At 38.0% G+C, this 7,997-nt stretch overlaps 1 long non-coding RNA gene across 3 annotated transcripts in view; it reads left to right on the top strand.

Moving 5' to 3' along the window:
- The window catches only part of LOC133636087 (uncharacterized), a 55,969-nt gene that overhangs the window by 824 nt on the left and 47,148 nt on the right, over positions 1-7,997 (top strand). For all 3 annotated transcript variants that reach the window (XR_009822172.1, XR_009822171.1, XR_009822173.1), the window contains exon 2: positions 271-367. This is a non-coding gene — a long non-coding RNA (uncharacterized LOC133636087). The remainder of the gene's footprint in view (positions 1-270; positions 368-7,997) is intronic.

Below are 7,997 nucleotides of genomic sequence, written 5' to 3'. Positions count from 1 at the left end.
TAATATTTCAACGCCTATGTATTCATATACTTACACTTACACTTCCTACGGTTGTAGTGCGAGTACCATTATAAAAAAACAAACAAAAAAAACCAGCTACTAAATAAATCAAAAGGTACTCACCAGTTCAAGTTTTTTCACTGAATACTTCCTAACTCTCACCTCTGTATGGATTATAGTAGAAATTAAAAAAAATAGCAGTAATATAATAATAATAACAAAATATTAATATAAACTATGGAACTTCTCTGCATCGCTTTTTTCCACCAGTGGAGGGCGCCGTGCTGTGTGCAGAAGTTACATGCTGAGGAGGCCTACCAAACGTCTGGAGACATCACCATGACAACCGGAGCTGCTGCTGCCACAGGTGGAGACACACACACACACACACACACACACACACACACACACACACACACACACTTACACGCGTGCGTACACACAGCGTGACGACGTACGTGACAGACCGTGGGGAAGACGAGAGGAAGGAGACACGAGAGCCATGTGATGGTGTCAGACTAAAAGCCCACTGTGACGCGTGACTTTTGCAAAAAAAAAGACGTGCGGGGGATGGGGTGAGGAAGAAAAATAAGAGCGATTGCAGAGATGCTTCGGGCCGCTGTTGCCACGGTGACGACATGTTTGTGTGTCACTCAGCCGAGCATGACGAGCACATTTGACAACGCCAAATAATATTTCTGCAAGAAAAGACTTTTGTTGGTTTGATACTAATCTTTAAGAGAGGATTTCCCACAAGGAGCACATTTAGGCGACAGATGACTTGTCGTCTTTGTTGACAGCAGCAAGTGTGTGTCATTAAGCTTCCTGTTCCATCAACAAGGACTGGAATATTATTCAAATTAGACGTCACTGTATGGAAGTTAATTTGTGTCTTTACTAGGGAAGCTTTTTTTGACACTGAATTTATGTAACTGAAATTTTTGCGTGTGAATATTGTGAACGTTTTTTTTTTTTTTACATTAAATTATGCTGACAATTTCATGGGGAAAAAAAAGTGTTTTAAAATTTAGCGTAAAAAAATTCAGTGGTGAAAAATTTAGTGTCGAAAAATTTGCTGTTTCAAAAAGCAACACTCACTTCCGGTAAATTAAGACTGAAGTAATCGCTCCTGTCTCAGAACCAGCCAGTGAGGTGTAAAGTTTGAAGTCACGTGACATGGGTCTTGCAAAAAGTTAGTGTCTTTAATACTAATGCTTTTTTTGACACTGAATTTATGTAACTGAAGTTTTTTCGTTAACTGATTTAAAAAAAAAAAAGAAATTATGCTGACAATTTCATTGAAAAAAAGTAATTGTTTTAGAATTTAAAGTAAAAAAATTCAGTCTAAAAAAATTCAGTGCTGGAAAATGTATTGTCAAAAAATTCGCTGCTTCAAAAAGCAAGACTCACTTACGGTAAATTGAGATTCTGTCATAGGACCAGCCAATGGGGTGTCAAGTTTGAAGTCACGTGATGGTTTCTTGCAAAACAGCATCAAAAAAGGCAGTTAACTGGGCTACCTGGGCATACTACAATATAATTAACAATTCAATGCGGCCTGCTGGACACTTTTAAACTGTAGAAATGGTTAAAATCTGCATTTTTGACTGACATACGGGTTACTACGGGGACCATAGGAAGCGCCACTTCATGCAGATGAAGCACGGGGCAGCATCAAGCCTGAGACCGTGCAAATGCAAGTATCAGACGTAGGCAGATTTCTACGACAAAGTGATAGTTTATCCAATATGTGGATGTTTTTTACCCTTTGCGTTTAGGTTTTGCCGTGTTTGTCTCATCTTTGTTGCTCTCGTTTGATTATAAAAGATGTCGATAAAGAAGTTGGTCTGCAGTAGAGGAGCAACATTCATATGTTTTAAATATTCAGTGTTTTATTGTTTATAGGCAATATTGTATATTTCACATTCTGTATTTTCATGTACATTCTGAGTGTCTTTTCAGTAAAAAAAATTAAACAGACAATTTGAAAACGGAATTAACTTTTTTGTACTGAATTATATGACAATCAGAATGTACATAAAAATATAGAATGTGTGATTTACAAAATAAATGATTAACAATAAAACACTGAATATTGAGAATATGCGTTGTGCTCCTGCAGACCACCTCCTTGATCGACATCTTTTATAATCGAGCAAGAACAACAAAGATGCAACAAACACGGCGAAAACATAAACGCAAAGGGTAAAAAAACATCCACATATTCTATATAATATCACTGTTCTGCAGAACTTTGCTGTAGAAATCTGCCTCTGTCTGACATTCGCTGCTCCGTATACAAGCCCCGCCCACTCTGTCCCACTCTGAGCTTCGTATGTCAATCAAAAGTGCAGATTCTGACCATTGGAATAATTTATATAGTTTGAAAAAACATCCAGCGGGCCGCATTGAAATGTTAATTATGTTGTATTATGCCCTAACTGTCTTTTTGTATGCTGTTTTGCAAGACCTGTGTCACGTGACTTCAAACTTGACACCTAATGGCTGGTTTTGAGACAGGTTTGATTGCTTCTGTCTTAATTTACAGGAAGTGAGTCTTGCATTTTGAAGCAGCAAATTTTTCGACACGGAATTTTTAGATAGATAGTACTTTATTGATTCCTTCAGGAGAGTTCCCTCAGGAAAATTAAAATACACTGAATATTTAAATGTGAATGTGAAGTGAATGAATAATGGGTTCTCACTTATCTGTGAGCGTTTTGAGTATCTAGTAGATAGAAAAGCGCTACATAAATCTAATCCATTATTATTATTATTATTATTATTATTATTATACAGTGAATGTTTTTTCACATAATTTTTTTCCACAGAATTTTTGTATGCTGAATTTTTAAACTCAGCATTTTTATACCAAAAATTTTTTTACACTGAATTTTTTTAACACTAAATTTTAAAATGCTGAATTTTTATACACTGAATTTTTATACACTGAATTTAATAATAATTCGATTTAAAAAAAAAATTCAGTTCACAAAATTAAAATGCAAAAAATTCAGTTAAATTCAGTGTCAAAAAAAAGTTTTCGTAATAAAAACACAAATTAACCTCCATAGAACTTAGTGAGTCTTGCTTTTTAAGGCAGAACATTTTTCGACACTGAATTTTTCAGCACTGAATTTAAAACACATACTTTTTATACACTTAATTTTTTTTGCAATGAAATTGTCAGCAAATTTGAAGTGTAAAACTAAGTTCACATAATTGAATTGCAAACATGTAAGTTACATAAATTCGGTGTCAAAAAAGCTTTCGTAATAAAGACACAAATGAACTTCCATAGAAGTGAGTCTTGCTTTTTGAAGCAGCAATATTTTTGACACTGAATTTTTCAGCACTGAATTTTTTTTGACATTGTATTTTTATACACTGAATGTATGTAACTGAATTTTTAAACAATGCTTTTTTTTCCAATGAAATGGTCAGCTTAATTTGATGTTAAAAAAAATTCAGTTCACATAATTCAAACGGAAAAAAATTGAATATTTATTGAGAATTGAATCTTTATCACCAATCTAACAGTAAAAAGAGCATCAATGTTTGACTTTTTACTTTTTGGTGTTTTTTTAGTGTTCCTTTGACTTGGTTCTATCTATTTTTCAACAACACGACATGCATATACTACTTCAAATAAAGCATAAGCAGGACACAAACCACAATAAACAAGTATAGCGTACATGAAAAAATGTCAAGACAGCGTTTCTAAATTCTGAAGTCATTTCAGACATCCTGCGACCCGAAAGGAATAAGCGGTAGAAAATGGATGGATGGATGGCATTTCAGACGTGATCCGTGTTTTTCACATGAAACAATTCAAAGTGATGATGTGAGGCAAATAGAGGTGTGGTTACCGTGGATACGGAAAAAAGATGAGGGAGTTTGTTCTCATTGTTGTGTTGAGCTAGAGCAGTGCTTTTCAATTAATTTCTGTTACGCCCCCCCCCCTAGGAAGAAGAAAACATTTTTGCGCCGAGACTATAAATATTCCGGGTACTCCAGCTTCCTCCTACCTCCAAAGACATGCACCTGGGGATAGGTTGATTGGCAACACTAAATTGGCCCTAGTGTGTGAATGTGAGTGTGAATGTTGTCTGTCTATCTGTGTTGGCCCCGTGATGAGGTGGCGACTTGTCCAGGGTGTACCCCGCCTTCCGCCCGAATGCAGCTGAGATAGGCTCCAGCACCCCCCGCGACCCTAAAAGGGACAAGCGGTAGAAAATGGATGGGCTATAAATATTATCATATGTCTGTAAAATTGTTATAAGTACACCTCTGCATAACATTGTATATGTACATTTAAGAAAACAAAAAAAGACGATTTGAGAAGTGACCTCGTGTGATTGTGATGTCAGAGGAAGTCCTCAGCATGTTCTGTCGTCCAAAAGGTGACTCCCCCCACCCCCACCCCAAGAAGATGTGTCATGCACATCAGGAGTGTGCGCGACAGCTGATCGATACTCTTTTCTTTTTTTAAAAATTCTTCCTGGTAATCGCAGCAGGGATCTTTCTCGTTGCCCCCTCTTCCCAACATGCACACGTCTAAACTCACCTCATTGGACGGGCCAAATCACATGACCTGGCTGCAGTCAGCATGAACGTGACGATCGCCACGCGGAAAACAGGAAGTAGAAGCGGGTGGTCATGTCGGCTTCGTCACTTGTCGACCTACATCAGGCATGTATGTTAGCACAAAGTTAGCGTTAGCTAACAAGCATCATGTTCATGATTAACATTGATGACACCCTATTGTTGCACCTGACTTCTTGCCACGTCTTCTCCGGAACTTTCCACCAGTCAGTGAGGGCAATACGTCCTTACGATGTGTCCACGATGTCTGTGTCCAACATGTTCATTGGTCTTACCTAGCAATCCTAAAGTGACGTGGCGAAACCATGGTTACAAACCATAAATTAGCCGTTCCGTTTTACAAGTCACAGAGTTTAAAATGTAGGAGGCTTATAGTCCGGAATTTTCAGTATTTTGATTTTAGGGATCGACCGATTATCGGCGCCGATATTTGGCATTTCGACACATATCGATATTGGCCTTCTCTTATCGGTATTGGCCAATATTTATCATTTCACAACAGAAATACGTCAGCAGATACAAATATGATACCGGTATTAAGTAGGGCTGGGGGATATGGACCAAAACTTAGATCCTGGTATTTTAAGATTGTATCCGAATATACAATATATATATCGGTATTTTAAACAAAACTTGCAAAGTGCTCAGTTTAAACTCAACACCACATTACTGTTACTACCAGTGTTCTGAAAATTACTTTTAAAAAGTAATTACCAGTAATTGTAGTTACTCGTTACTTTACCAAAAAAGTAATTCACTTACTAACGGGATTACTCTTTAATAAATGTAATTAATTTCTAGGGAAAGTAATTCATGTGGTACTGGAAAAAAACTAAAAATATCTGGAATATGCAGCTGAGAGACGTTTCATGAGGGCAGGGTGTGTGTGTGTGTGTGTGTGTGTGTGTGTGTGTGTGTGTGTGTGTGTGTGTGTGTGTGGCAAGTGCTGTGTGACGTCAGCCAGAGAGACAGCATTTTTGCTCAAAGGTTTGTTAGCTTAGCAGCAGCAGTTTGTCAGTAGTCACAGCAGCTCTTTTGAATCTTTTTACTGGCTTGTGTTGTGTTGTCCACAAACGGGGTATTGTTTGGATTGCAAGCTTGTCACTTCAATCGTTGATTTGTTGTTAGTTATTCCCCCGCATGTGTGCGTGTGTCAGATGTTGTTTGCTGTGTGATGTTGCCTTTTCCTCTTTGATTTTAGCGTGATGCTGGTTGTTGTTTTTGCTAGTAAAACGTTTTTTCCTTTGCACTTGCTTTGCTCCTGAAGCTGTCATGTTGACATGGAACCACATTAAACGCAGCGTGCCACGTTACATCAAGCGTATCGCTGACGGCGTTGTATCGTACAATAAAGGTGTTTAGTTTACTTGTTACTAGTAAAAGTAACGGCGTTAGCAACGTAACAAACACTGGTTACTATACAACCATTTAGAGTTGTCCCAATACCAATATTTTGGTAACTGTACCAACATTTTTTTCAATGCTTTTCGGTACTTTTCTAAATAAAGGGGACCACAAAAAATTGCATTGTTGGCTTTTTTTAACAAAAAATATTAGGGTACATTAAATGTATGTTTCTAACTGCAATTTAGTCCCTAAATAAAATAGTGAACATACAAGACAACTTGTCTTTTAGTAGTAAGTAAACAAACAAGGGCTCCTAATTAGGCCGCTAGATAGCTAGCCATGTCTTAAAGCACCTCTTCCTGAGGGCGTTTCAGTGTTATAACTTCACTTTTATCGTAATTTTTTTAAGCCAAAATGCGTTTGTTCTCCCTTTTATGTCTACACACTGCAGTGTTTCCCATAAACTGCCAAGATACCTGTGGCGATGGGGGCGTGGCTATGGGCGTGGCCACCATGACATCATTGAGTAATTTGCATAATTTACTACAATGATTTGATTTTCTCTAAAAAGGCTAAAAAAATGTATACTTACTAATTAATAATAACAGTTTTGTTTTAAACGTCCATCCATCCATCCATTTTACAATATAATTACAACACTTTATGTACATATTTATATACAGATTTGAACAATAAGTTATTCACTGAAATATATTTATTAATTGTGGTTCTTACAAAAAATATATCTTATAAAATATAAAAGCTAAAATGTCTCAAAGCTCTGCCCCTTTATTTAGTGCATATTAAATAATTTAACTTTAGCCTACTACTACAACCATATTATTTACCAGCAACATAAAGTGAAACAGAGGCAGGGGTGTCCTGCCACAGTCAGTAACAAATAAACAGAAAACAGTAGTGGTGGTAGATAGACACAGAGCTTCATCAAACATCTGATCCACTGAACGAAGAGCTCCAAAAATCTTGAACTTTAGACTGCCATCAGTTTTACTCCCTACACTTAACCATGTGTTTCCTACTGCCTGCAGACTTTGCACCCTTTGTTATATACACATGTTGTGTTTCTAATATAAATACATTTAATAAAGTCAAATACAAAAAAGGCAACAAGAGACGTATCCTACACTTCTCTTTTGTAAAGTAAATCTGAACAGCCGATATGGGCATCTACATCAACTATATGATTTGCCTGAGAAGCTGACAAAAAAAAAAAAAAATATATATATATATATTATTATTATTTTGTTAATTTAAATTTTTTTTTTAATTTTAAATTTTTTAAATTTGTGGCGGACGTAATTCTTTCGTGGCGGGCCGCCACAAATAAATGAATGTGTGGGAAACCCTGCACTGTGTCTGCTTGTAAGTACTCTGTGATTGTGTGCCGCTGAACATTCTCCTCTGCTCATTAACCAGCAATGACTGGACTTGACGACGATGCGGGGGCGGGGGGGTGCGTGACCGGTACGTTTCAGAGGCGGTATAGTATCGAAAATGATTCATTAGTATCGCGGTACTATACTAATACCGGTATACCGTACAACCCTACAACCAATCATTGCTGGTGGGGACGTACTAACTCTGCAACGCCTGCGTCGGCGTTGCAAAGTTTGTATGTTGTGTTCGCACGAGAAGGCGCGCTCAGATAAAAGACTGTGGTTGCCACGGTAACAGGAAGAACTGTCACTTCCAGTCAAACCAGACAGCTCGTCAGCGCGAACGCCCTCCCTCGCCAAAGTGTTGTGACGGCGGCCATGACACTTTTCAATGGCGCCACGCTGCTTTTTCCCCCGTCTTCATGTGTCGGAGTGGCAAGAACGATGTGACGCAACGAGATCATCTCCCGTTTGAAATTCTGATCCGCTTCAAAACTTCGATGCGGCAGTGGCGTGTGAGTGGGTGTGAGCATGTGTGAGCCTGTGGGTGTGTGTCTGTGTGCGAGAGAGCTTGCAAGTGTGTGTGTGAGCGCATTTGTGTGTGTGTGTGTGCGCGCGCTTCACAAGAAGACCAATCAATGTAGGCCC

Source organism: Entelurus aequoreus, linkage group LG20, assembly GCF_033978785.1.
Source record: "Entelurus aequoreus isolate RoL-2023_Sb linkage group LG20, RoL_Eaeq_v1.1, whole genome shotgun sequence".
Classification (NCBI taxonomy): Eukaryota; Metazoa; Chordata; class Actinopteri; order Syngnathiformes; family Syngnathidae; genus Entelurus; species Entelurus aequoreus.
The sequence above is the reverse complement of the archived record's forward strand: the minus strand, read 5'-3'. Positions and strand labels throughout refer to the sequence as shown.